Source organism: Mchenga conophoros, linkage group LG3 (genome assembly GCF_057382185.1).
Source record: "Mchenga conophoros isolate Kocher_MC1m ecotype Shallow Benthic linkage group LG3, M_conophoros_male_GT1.1, whole genome shotgun sequence".
In the NCBI taxonomy this organism is placed as follows: Eukaryota; Metazoa; Chordata; class Actinopteri; order Cichliformes; family Cichlidae; genus Mchenga; species Mchenga conophoros.
In genome coordinates, this window is record NC_140528.1 from 56041519 (window position 1) to 56055071 (window position 13553).

At 42.0% G+C, this 13553-nt stretch overlaps 1 pseudogene; it reads right to left on the minus strand.

Moving 5' to 3' along the window:
• Positions 1 to 9427: 9427 nt before the first annotated feature.
• On the minus strand, positions 9428 to 13324 carry LOC146579595 (uncharacterized; annotated as a pseudogene).
• Between the last annotated feature and the right edge of the window lie 229 nt (positions 13325 to 13553).

The window sequence follows — 13553 nt, forward strand, 5'->3', positions numbered from 1 at the left end:
CATGCAGACACCATGTGTGCCAGCATAAAGTGGCCGGGTGGAGATCCAACCTGCAAACAACTGAACCCTCTATACTTCACCACCAGAGGGTGCAGAAGAGCAAAATCTGGACATACAGCTCAACAAAACATAAAATGCTAAGTCATAAGCGGTGTGTTGCTGTATAAAAGAGCTTCACAGCTGACAAGATGTTTCGTGAGACTTTTTTGACAAAGGTTTAGATTTAAAAAAGAAGGAAAAAAACTTGGCTAGAAAAGCCACGGGCATTAATGAGGTCAAGCTGCCAGTGAAAAATGTCTACTTTTACTCCCTTTTTTTTAGTTGTGTTCTTTCTTTTAGGTTAAGTAAATTCATTTTTAGTTCTTTTTTCAGAGTAAGTTACACATTATTTATACAGCTGGATCCACAGCATGCATAAAAAATATGAACAGACTGATGACTCTTAAAATGGCATAATTAGAAACGGGTTAAGGAAATATTTTTCACATAGAAAGGTTCTTTTTGGGTTTTGTACAATATTACTGAGGAATTTATAGACAAGTGTGTAAATAAGAGCTTTATGTTCACTGAAGTGATTCAAGTTGTAAAATGTGTTGGTTGCAAATTACATGATAGTTTCTGAAGGCTGTGTGTAATGATTCTCTTCAGTATTATTGCATAAAATCCATGCAATCCATATAATGTACTATGACTGTTTTATCAAAACAACTATAATACTTCTGCTAATCTCAAGGTACAATGCTTGGCTCTTTTACTCCACGAGCAAAGCACCGAGCGCCCAACCGACCCGATGTTTCCATCAACGTGACAACCTGCTTGTTATGGCCCTGGCCATAATCTGTTTTGCTGGCTGTTTCTTTGTCTGTGTCTTTAAGTCTTTGCAGGTCCCTGAGTGGATGAGCTGACGGCTGCTGATTGGTCCCCTGGTCATGTGGTCTCATTCAAAATCCCTCACCAGCAGTTGTCCCGGGCAGCCACTGACAGCAGCAGCAGACCTGACCCTGGCCTCCAAAACCTGCGACTTTCTGAGTTCTGTATATAGTGTGTACATTAGTTTTCATTGTAAATAGCACTGGAACAGAAGGGGTGAGCTGCCTTATTGTTTTCCCTTGCACCGTTTTCTCCTGTTTATCTCAGTTAGGGAGTTAGGTGTAGCGCTTGTCTTTTGTTTGGTTTTTGATTTCACATAGGGTTTTAGATAGCACCTCCTCCTGACTTAGCTTGTTTTGTTTGTTATTTTGGCCTTTGTTCACCTCGGAGCTTCATTTTGCAGTGTAGAAAAATAAACCACCGTTCACTAAGAAATTGGTTTTCCCTCTGTGTATGGTTTTGAGGACCAGGGCGGGCAATCTTTTCAAACTTATGTAGCGTTCCTGTACCCCTAGACTGGGGCGTAACAGGGCTCAACACATAAAGTGCTTCAATTGTGCATTCATCCACTGTCTTCTGCTCATCCAATTCAGGATATCAGAGCTATCACAGGACGAGAGGCGGGGTTCGCCGTGCACAGCTCACAAATCTGTCACGGGGTTAACATATGAAGACAGACAACCATTCACGCTCACGTTTACACCTCTTATTAGGTGTTTTAGTAAACTAATATTAAGAAAATATACTCACTAATGCTGAATATCACAGTGTAAAGAAAAACATATGCTGAGCCCTTGTAACGTTAGCAGGATCACTGAATTAGTAAAAATGATAGCAGCAGCACTAGAGTTTTGGAGTAGGGATGGGTACCAGTATCCGGTGCCACCGGATACGATAGTAGGCGGGCCCAGGTACGTACGTTCTTTTAGAGCAGAGCTACAGATTAAACACGCCCAAGGCGAAGCGGTCAAAGTCTGGCTGTACTTCGCAGCAAAAGACGCAAACTCAGCAGCCTGCAACAAGTGCTTTAAGGTGATACTGTGCAAAGGAGGTAACTCCTCGAATCTGATGAAACACCTGGCGACGTATAGCGTTTTTTTAAAAGCTGAGAAATGCATCTTATTTGGTAGCTTGCTGCGAGACTTCACACCGAGCGCATCTACTGCGGGTGCGGTGCCTGTTATTGGGCCCGGAGTTAGCAACATCCCCCAAGAACCCGAAGAGGAGAGTCCTGGCCCCTAGCCCTGCCAGTGTAGCAGAAATGATAACGGATGATGATGGAAGCAGCAGACGTTCTTCTCTTCGTGAGTAGCTTAATGTTGTTCGTGTGTAATTTACGTTGAGTAGGCTAACCACGTTATTAAATTAATGCATGTAAGGTGAACTAGCAAACACCGTCGTAGTTACATGCGGCTGTCTTCTTGTTTGATGGCAGATACTCCCTTCACCATGGCCAAAAGGGCTAAAATGACCAAAGAAAAAGTTGTTTTTACAAAAAACAGCTAAACGTGAGAGGTTTTTGGACAGTTTGTGTTCTCCATTTGTTTGCAAGAAAATTGCAATCAGAAATAAGTTGGATTTAACCCTATAAAGCCGGTCGGAGCTGGCACGCTCTGTTTTGCGTAACTATATTTAAAGAACCGGAACTGCGTAAGCCAGCGCAATAATTTTTTTTGCATGTGAAACCAGAGGAGTTGTACTTACATCTTATCCCATCAGCTTGTCCTACGTCACGGTTTCCTTTCCAAAAGTTGAATAAAAAGAGCTTGCAGGAACAAAAACATAATATTCCAGAAACACGATCCGATCAGCTGTTTGTAACACTTCCCACATTGAAACATGGGTCAGCGCTAACGATTGCATGTCCACCATTTCCTGCCCGAAACCGGAAGTGATGTCATTTTCGCGGAAAATGTAGTTTTTTTTACCTAAAGGCATTAAAAGCCTATACTGGTATTGGGGTGCCTACTGGGGTCAGCGGGGGAGCTGGCCCCAGGGAGGGGTCACTTGCCCCTCCCTTCCTTCCATCCCCATCTCCAGCTGCCTCCCTCTTCCCGCTCCACCACAACCACCCACACATGCAGGGCCTTGGAGTAGGGGTATGTCACCAGGGTGCAGAGGAGGCTACCCCCCCCCCCCCCCCCCTGTCCCCTTCTGGCTGCCTCTGCCTCAGTTTTATCCCACAACTTAGACATTCACATTACTCACACCCTCATTACACATACATATAGGATCTTGGGGGTGGGCACGATACACGGAATCCAAATTACCATCAAGGTGTACACCTCACCCCTGGCGTCGTTGCCCACCTCTCAATTTTAAATACACTTAGACATTGAGGGCTAGCAGGAGGGACTATGCGCTTACCTGCTGCTCTCTGGCAGGTAGCTCCATGCCCTCCTGGGTTTTAATTGCACCTTAGAACACACATGCATCAACACTACAATGAGTGGGTGGAGGGAGGTTTGGAGTCTTCTCTCACACCCATTCTCTGCGGCCTGCTGGAGCGGGGGGGCTAGGAGGGGGAGTTGGCCGTCCGACTGCGGTCTGGAGTGTGGAGCCTTCCTGCTGCTGCGGAGTCGGGGCGGTCTGCCTCTCCCCACCGCAGGGAAAAGGGTAACACGACCTGGGTCTGGGTGCAGTTCCCCCCTCCAGGGGCAAGGGTACCTAGACCCGGTTCTTAGAGTACGCTTGGGGAGTGTGATCGTGTATACAGCGTCTCTTTATGTTTGTCTCCACATTGGTTGAGTGTGGAGTAAGTGCATATGAGAGCATGAGGGTGGGAATGGATGTTTGTATCTGTGTGTGCCTGTATGTCTGTGTCTATATGTCAGGTTGGGTATCAGACGCCACCTCTCTGGGGACATCTCAGGCCGTCCAAGGTATGGAGACCTATCTCCACCCACCACCACTTCCCCTGCCGGTGGCGGACTCCCTCAGACATCGGTGCGTTGGTGGTTCTTTGTGTCCGGGGATGGGCGTCCAGGTACACACCGGCTCACTCCTTGGTGGCCGCTTATCGGGGCCTGGAGCCTGGGGCTCGCTCGGGCCACTTCGGAGGTGGGGTGCCCCCAGCCTCTCGGCCTGGGGCTCGGTCACTCTGGCACAGCTGGCTGCCGGCGGAGCTCACTGGCGCGTCACTGCAACTCCCCCTGGCTTCTGCTCCGCGGCTGCTGAGTGAGCCCTCATCTGGGACTCTACTTAGCTCTTACTGGGACAGTGGCGTGGCTGCCCCTCTGTGGGTCTTCCTTGGTCTCTTGTGTTCTGGGGGCCTCTGGATGTCTGGAGTTTTGATCTCCTCCATACCTGCTTCATGCCGTCTAGCAGATCATTACATGAAGGAACTTTTTAAAAAAACAAGCGCGTCCATGCTCACAGGTGTACACACGGGTGATCACACCCACAAACTACACCCCTTTTGGCTCCTACCTCAAAGCACACTGTGTTCTGTTGATCTTATGTGCTGCACAATAATGTTTAACATTTAGTATTTACTGTCATATTCCCATATATCATTGTGATGTTGTTTATTCTATTACTCATGTTCTCTTCTGCTTGTTTTCTTTTTTCTTTCTCAACAGGTGATCCAGGTGATCGATATATGCATTTTTTTTCTTTTCTGCCCATTCTGTTGGTTTTTGTTTTTTGCCCTTCTCCCCCGTCCCTCTTCTCAGCTGTTTCTCTTTCCCTCTTTCTTTCTCCCCTTCTTTCTCCAGTCAAGTCTGTCCCGTATTCAGCAAGTGAAAATAAAATAAACAATAAAAGGTGAATCAAATGGACCATAAGTCATGTTTGACTTTTCTGAATAGTTTCTGGGATGCTTAGAATTCGAATTGCACTGCTGGAAATTGTTTATTTTGATGCACATGCTGTTTTGTGCCTCAAAAAACAGCATGTTTATGGGGGGTTAGAAATGACTGAAAGATTAATAGGCTCTGTTTTGACTTTTGTTCAAAAAAGAATGACTTCATATAGGGAAAAATATATATCACATGTGCAGGACACCTTAAACTATTTTTTTAATTAAGCAGCAAGGCAGAACAAGGTCAGGGCTGTATCAAGACACGAGGACTAAACCCCAATTCAAAAGGACCCAGAACTGATCCGTAATTAAAACAGGACTACAACAGTTCAAAATCAGGACTACTGAGGACTTAACCAAGACAGAACCAGAATCAGAACTAGATGATAGTAGCACTAAAAATCATCAAAGACCTGCACTACACTTATTTTTTAATTCTACCAAAGTCCACTATTTAGACTGAGAAAAGTTTATATAATTATTTAGCCTTGTTGTGCAAACAAGCCTGCATAACTTAATAAATATGGAATTTGAAAAATAGCAAACCTAAAAAGAAACACTAGGTACGAGATACATGAGTACCTATGATACGGTGATACTTTTGGTAAACAACCATTTGACTAACACGTGTGTCTCACCTGCTCTTGTTCCATCTCTGTTCCTCTCTCCCTCTTTGTGCTGACAATCAAGCCAAACACCAACATCATCAAATATACAGTTGAAACCAGATATTTACATACTCTTCAGATAAAATTTCTTAATTTAATTTAAACTTTTAATTGTAACAAATCAGACTAAATGTTTGTTTTTTTTAGATTGATAAGTATAAAAAACATATTTGTTAACTTTAAGAGCAAAGAGAGAAACTATCTGTTTTTCGTAATTGTTTTTTTTTTTTTTTTGCCTGTCCCGTTTGGTTCTTTTGCCATCAGAATTATTGTCTAAAGGCAAAGAAAGATGCTCTTACTTTACCAAGTGGACCATCACAGCCTTGCCGTAATGGTCTATTTGATTCACCTTTTATTGTTTATTTTATTTTATTTTTTTTTATTTTCACTTGCTAGATACAGGACAGACTTGAATGAGGAAAAGAAAAGGGAGAAAGGAAGAGGGGGAAAAACAGCGGAGAAGAGGGATGGGGACAAAGGGCAAAAAAACAAAAAACAAAAACCAACTAAATAAGCAGACCAAAAAAAAAAAGAATACATATATCAATCATCTGGATCACCTGTTGAGAAAGAAAACAAGCAGAAGAAAACAAGAGCAATACAATAAAAAACATCACAATGATATATGGAAATATAACAGTAAATACTAAATATTAAACATTATTGTGCAGCACCTAAGATCGACAGCGAACAGTGTGCTTTGAGGTAGGAGCCAAAAAGGGTGTAGTTTGTGTGTGTGAGCACCCGTGTGTACACCTGTGAGCATGAGAGCGCTTGTATTTAAGAGGTTCCTTCATGTAATGATCTGCTAGAGGGTGTGGGGGGGCCACTGCCGCGTCCTCCAGGGCATGAAGCAGGTATGGAGGAGATCAAAACTCCAGACATCCAGAGACCCTCAGAACACAAGAGACCAAGGAAGACCCACAGAGGGGCAGCCGCGCCACTGTCCCAGAAAGAGCTGAGGAGAGTCCCAGATGAGGGCTCACTCAGCAGCCGCGGAGCAGAAGCCAGGGGGAGTTGCAGTGACGCGCCCGTGAGCTCCGCCAGCAGCCAGCTGTGCCAGAGTGACCGAGCCCCAGGCCGAGAGGCCGAGGGCACCCCACCTCCGAAGTGGCCCGAGCGAGCCCCAGGCTCCAGGCCCCGATAAGCGGCTGCCAAGGAGTGAGCCGGTGTGTACCTGGACGCCCATCCCCGGACACAAAGAACCACCAACGCACCGATGTCTGAGGGAGTCCGACACTGGCAGGGGAAGTGGTGGTGGGGGGAGATAGGCCTCCAAACCTTGGACGGCCTGAGATGTCCCCAGAGAGGTGGCGTCTGATACCCAACCTGACATATAGACACAGACATACAGGCACACACAGATACAAACATCCATTCCCACCCTCATGCTCTCATATGCACTTACTCCACACTCAACCAACATGGAGACAGACATAAAGAGATGCTGTACACACGATCACACTCCCCAAGCGTACTCTAAGAACCGGGTCTAGGTACCCTTGCCCCTGGAGGGGGGAACTGCACCCAGACCCAGGTCGTGTTACCCTTTTTTCCCTGCGGTGGGGAGAAGCAGACCGCCCCGACTCCGCAGCAGCAGGGAGGCCCCACACTCCAGACCCCAGTCGGACAGCCAGCTCCTCCTCCCGGCCCCCCGCTCCAGCAGGTCGCAGAGAACGGGGGTGTGAGAAGACTCCAAACCTCCCTCCGCCCGCTCATATGTATTTCTTAATTGTAAATGGCACCAAATGTATATGTATGTAATTGTATTCAAAACTGAGCCACACTTATGGAGCTCCACAATTCTTTTCCTGGTGTTTTGGTTGACATCTCTTGATGTTCCCATGTCACAGAAACAGGCTCTGTGTTTTGCCTTATATGCATCCACAGGTGTGCCACCAATTTACTCACATGGACTCTACTAACCAATCAGAAGCTTCTTCAGCTCAGAATGGAATCGTCTGCAGTTTTCTTATTAATTAACAATAAACTTAGTGTACATGTACTCCTAAATTTGATGAAAGTGATAAAAAATAGAAGCTCTGTCTCTCTTTATTCTGACATTTAACTAATTCAAAAGATATTTCAATATTTATTTATCCAAAACAAAACAAGTTTACTCTAAATTGATGTTTTACAGTAAAAAATGTTCTTGTGTTTTCCATAAAGTGTATGTAAATATCTGGTTTCAACTGTGAATATACTTCTGTGTATTGAAGTTCCTCTTGTTTTGCATAGAAATGTACTGAACAACATACAAAGCATAACATATAAAATACTACCAGAGTTTTTTCTTTGAAAGAAGCTCCTTATGTCCATTCTTGTATATCAGCGCATTACTGAAACCGATTTATTTAGCCGTGGAGGGAAACAACTGAAAATATGAAATAAACACACGTAAGCTAAGACTGAAACAGCATTGTTGTTGTTCGGCTTTTCATTTCACCATTTGTTGATTCCCTCGAAGAGCAAGTAACGTAATATGGGTCAAGTGATCAGTTTGATATCAATCTTTCGTGATACACCGTCATATTTACATTATTTGCACAGTACGAATGATTTGCTTTGGTACCTGCTCGAACTTCAGTTCTCCACTGTCTGCCTGGCTGCGTTTCTCCAACAGTGCAGTGGCAGGCGGCAACATTAGGGGGGATTTACACACAGTGTGCACTATGTGCTTCAAATATTGTGTGTAGTTTTTGTTTTATACAGTTGTCAGCCAGGCATCTAACTATGAAACAAATTACACTCCAAAAGACCCCGGGCTTCTGAAAAAACAACCCGGGCTTAAGCCCAGTAAGCCTCTTGAACTGTGAGTCATATAAAGCTACCATAAAATGTAGAGGTGGAATCCCACCTATATGAAGTTGTATTCTTATGAATTGTTAATCTCCAATTTGTATCTTGCATCTGCATCAGTTAAGAAATTCAGCAAAACGACGACTACAGTATGCTTCAGTGAAGCTTTCAGGCATTCAGAATCACTTCAAAATAATCAGCCGTAATTTTTCTTGCTTAATTATCACTACTGCTCAGATTTTCCAGAGATTACAGTAGGACTGTAAGTACCTTGCTTAAAGGTATGTACCATTCTCATCAGTGATAGTCACTGACGTTTGATTTAGAAAATCCTGAATTTATAATGTTTATTAGTAACATTTCTGCTCACGTTCAAAACGTTGCACAAAAGGCAAAAACAGACCCAAATCCAAACTGATACAAAAAGCGTGCAGAACCAGAGCACAATGGGGAGGATTGATTAGACACAAGACACAGGTGAAGATAATAAAGATGTTGTGGATTAATAAATATTGGAATCTGAACTGATTTTCTGAGATTTATTGAAAGAACTTTGCACATGCTAATGAAGTATAGATACATTTTTTTTTACATTTTTGCATAAATGTTCCTTGTATAAGACAGGTATAACTACATATGTGTAGTACACAGAGCTTTGATGAATTGAGTAAAATACAAATTTTTCATCACATTGTCATCATTTGCAACCTTTTGATTATTTTTAATCACTCTTATGAGATAAAATGTGTATGTAGTAGAGATAATAGGAATGATGATGAACAATAATAGTAATATAATAGTAAAATAATAATAGAAAACTAATAGCAATAAAAAAAATCCATAAAAACTGCTTACACAGCTAGGGTTTACATAAACGTATCATAAAACAATGAAATTAAATCATTCGTTCATTCTGTATCAACCTGTTGTTTATACAGATTTGCAAAGGGTTCTTACAGTCAGGTCTCTAACACAGGGGATGACACAGCATCCACACAGTGTTAAGAGAGCTAAAGCTACAATGACACCCGTCATGAGTGACAATAGCAAGGCTTTCCCTTTCCCGAAAATGCTCTCAAACCATTTAAAAATTGATATTTCTGTGCCGGCATTCTCTTTAAGTTCATCAGCCAGTTTTTCCAATTTGTTGAGTGCTACTGTAAAAGAGCCATCAGCAGCAGTATTATTAGGGATGAAGGTACAACACGCATCACCGAAAATCACACACACGCCGCCCCTTTCAGCTAACAACATGTCAAGCGCAATTCTGTTCTGCCATGTCATGAGACTAGTTGCATGCATTTGTTCTCCTAGAGCTTTGAGTGCATGTGTAGTGAAATTAACAAATCTCTGCTGGTTGTAATAGATATAATTTATCCATGCTGTGTTTTTGTTGGTTTCTATCACAGATCCAACAAATGGAATCCATGACGTAAATCCAGCAGCAATTTCATTACGTGCTTTATACTGATCAGGGACCCCTCGAGGGACACCTATGGAGTCTATATACACTTTAGAGTCATCCTCAAAGATGTGAGTGGAACGTTTAAACCTGCTGTGAAGGGGTATTGCCTGCGATTGAACGTGTGGATAAATCATGGTTTCTTGTATTAATTTAACTCTGATGCAAGTGCCTTTCCAATTTTGAGGTAAGACGGATCGCAGCCGTCCGTTTCCACACAGCCACCATACACCAACTGCTATTTGATCTGGATTTTGCAACGAAGTGACAAATGGGCACTTTGCTACCAACTCAGAGCGTCTGCAGGTCATGCAGTCTTTTGTAATTTTTACTGTAGTTTCGTAATTAGTCTTATATAACAGCGCATCATCACTGCTGCTACAGTGGTTGCGAACATCCCAGAGGTATTTACAACTGGCATTTACTGTGCCCACATCAGTGGTGCCGTAGGAAGAGATAAAGCAATCAGTTACATTTAGCTCGGACGGTATAAATACATTCTGTGGTGGTTCAAAGAGTATTGGAGGCTTAATGAAATCCGTTGATGGAATGAAATGACCACAAAATTTGGACATATTGGATGATGTTTTAGAATTTGTATAGTATATATCACAGAGGAACTTACAGATATAATTGCTATTGTTACTAGAGAAATGAGGATCTGATGCACAGGTTTCTGAGGTGTCAGGAACCGGTGTCACCATAATAAGCGGTCTAGCTGCCATACAGAATGTGCATGAGTAATTTGTTAGTGAAGTGACTGTGAAATTTGCGTACTGTAGCCACAAGTTATTTTTGATAACCTCAGGACTAGAGAAGGGGTTGGAACTCTTTGAAAGGGAATGCCTTGAACAAGTTTTACAAGCCTTTCCTGTATCTGCAATGTTTGGAAAGTCATGTGACTGTTTATCACGTGTAAAAATGACCAGACAGGTCAAACAAATAGCCACTGCAATCAGAAAACATGCTGAACCACTAAAGCAACAGCATCCTAATCGCTTAAACAATTGCCTGCATTCCATCCCCTGTTTGTGATCTGTATGTGACTTAGGAGGAAGGCTCACTCTAGTTGACGGAGGGCACGTTTTCATCATTCCAACAAAGCTGTAGGTTGAAACGGCAGAGTAAATAGTACACATTTGTTGTCTTTCTCAACATCAATGTGGAAATTTTTGAAACCTATGGGTTATTACTGTCATTGAGAAATGCAACTGCCAAGTGGGATTACCTTTGACCTTAACTGCTGTCTGTGTTATCAGTAGTTCCTGGATAGCTCCGATCAGGACACAGTATGCTGGGCTGAGAGTGTAGGTTTGTTTGGGCTGGTTGTGGAAGGACTGTTTTAACCTGCTCTGGAGAGAGGACAGAGGAGATGACAGTTACACAATAGCACAACTTTTCTTCTTCACATTGTTCTGTGGTTCAAAGATGGTTTCCTGGGGGCCTTATACCCATATTTGCTGGCTGCCCAAACTTAAAAGGGCTGAGACCATGGTAACTTTTACACTAGTTCTCATGTGCATTAACACTAGAGGAAAGGCTCTTAGCTCGCTGAGTCCTCTTTCTGAACAACATTTGCTTGGTTTAGTCTCTACAGAAGCATTCTCTCTTTCTACTTCCCAGTTCTAGCACAGTGATGTCTGATGTCTATCTAATCACTTTTTTAAAAGATGTGGTGGCAAAAGCTGCTTCAGTATCACTACTGAGCTTGCCTGAAATTCCCTGTCTTCAGATGATTTCTTGCAATAAGGTTTTGCCCACTACAACTGCATCTTGTTTGCTAGAAGGGAAAACTTCCATCAAATGGAATAAACTTCTTTCTTGCTTTTTTTTTTCTTTCATTTGGACTAATTTGATTTTATTTAATTTGAACCAGATTTTCTGCCTTGGATTTTAGTTCCAGGTAATATCCATCTTTATCTCTAGATTATCAGTGATAACCAATATTTATTTGTGAATTCATCTCCAATAGGTTGCCACTTACGTAACCCACAAAGCTGTCATCCTGCATCTGCCCTCAGGTGATGAGCCAAAAACAACTATTTTTAAGAACTGTTTCTTTGAATGGCAGACCCTCTTACCAAACACAGAGCAATTTAAAATATCTTAAAATAAATTATTTGTCTTTAAAAAACTGATAGTGCAATAAAAAAAGTCAAGTTGGTCTCACCTGCTCTCCACACTGGATTCTTTATCAATTAAGATTATAGTAGTGATTCTAAGCACTCTTTCAGACTCCCTGCACCGGCACAGGTTTTCCTGGATTAAAACAAAAGCAGAGAAGAAGCTCATGTGAGAAATCCCATTTCTCATCACCATAATTGTTGTGGTAAAATAAGCAGAGCTTTTAAGCTGGACTGATTTTCTCTGATTCACTGAAAAAACCTTTTGAACAGGGATCATACAGCATGAACAGTCTTGCCACCATCACTGATGCAAAAATAAATTTAAAAAAACTCTTTGATACCCATTTTATGGGTACAGCTTTTGTTTATTCAGCTGTAGGGACCACCATGTAGACACCAGCCTATTAATTAACCCTGAACTGACTTCCTTAAACCCTAATAATGAACTCTATTAACATAGAGTCACACAAACTTTCTTGGTACTAAAAGTTACAATTACATACCACAGAGGTTTGAACTGCAACAAAATTTTGATAAAAACTCAGATACACAAATACGCTGAGGCCATGACAGAATGTGTCCACACATACTGTCACAATATTATGAGTATTTTTTTGTTTTTGTTATAATGTAGTTCCAGAAAATATTTAAAAAATTGTCAAAACTACTAAATACATAGTGCATAAGTAAGATTAAAACCTGAGATTCACTGAAACTCCTAAACTCAGGTACATAAATACCCTACCACCATAACAGAATGTGTCCACACATGCAGACAGGACTTTCAAACAGAGTATTTTTATATACTAATATAAATTGTACACAAAAACTGACTACAATCACCTAAAATAAATATTGAAAGATTGATAAAGATGAAAGATGAAAAAATTCTTACCACCCCTTGTTTTCTGAAAACCAGCTGAACTGGTGTTGTTACAGATTTATACAGCAGAAGACCCAAGACAGGTAGTGGGGACCTGGACTGACTTCCTTAAATATAAACTGAGCTGAAGGAGGAGGTCTAAGTTTTGTTCAGTGAGTTAGAGCAGAAATTATTTGTAGACTTATAATAACATATTTGCTGCATAAAGTTACCTCATCCATCTTGGTGTGAGGGCTGGGAGTGGAAATGGGATTAAAAAGCAAACAAAGATACGAAAAGTCCCCCTTTTTTTTTTCTTTTTTCTTGGAATAGAAAATATGTAGTCACTGGAAAAAAAATGCACAGACACAGCTAGGGCTGGTGGTGACTTTGGCTTCAGTTTAACAGTATTATTGATTAATGTAAATGTTTTTTTTATTTATTGAACATAAAAATCTTTTTAAGAGATTAACACACAAGTTGTTTTTTGGTTCACCCAAAATGCCAAAGTAGGTTACTGATTTGTGAAAGCCTTAATATTGAGCCCTCTAACACTTTCTCTGTGTCTCAGTGACTTAGAGCCACTCTTTCCTAAATTAGAACCTGCAGAGCACCCAGGGTGTCCTGTCCAACCTCAGGATGACATGGCAGGAGCTGCTGCTGCTGGTGATCATCCTCCTCTCCCTGTTGCAGAATCCTGCCTTTCTCCAACAGCCAGCTGGAACAGGTCTTCATAGGACCTGTGTAGGGACGCTTTAGGTGAACCCACACAGCAGACTGTAGAACAGATGTGGGCCCAACACTGTGGGCAAGTGGAGCTCCCACTTATGCATGATTTTGTACAGGAAATAGACAAAATGTCACTTCTACATGGGCGCTAATATTTGACATCAGTCTAAGCAGCTGTATCAAACATTTTATTGTAATACATTTCACAGGACATTATCTATATTTTCCATTCTGT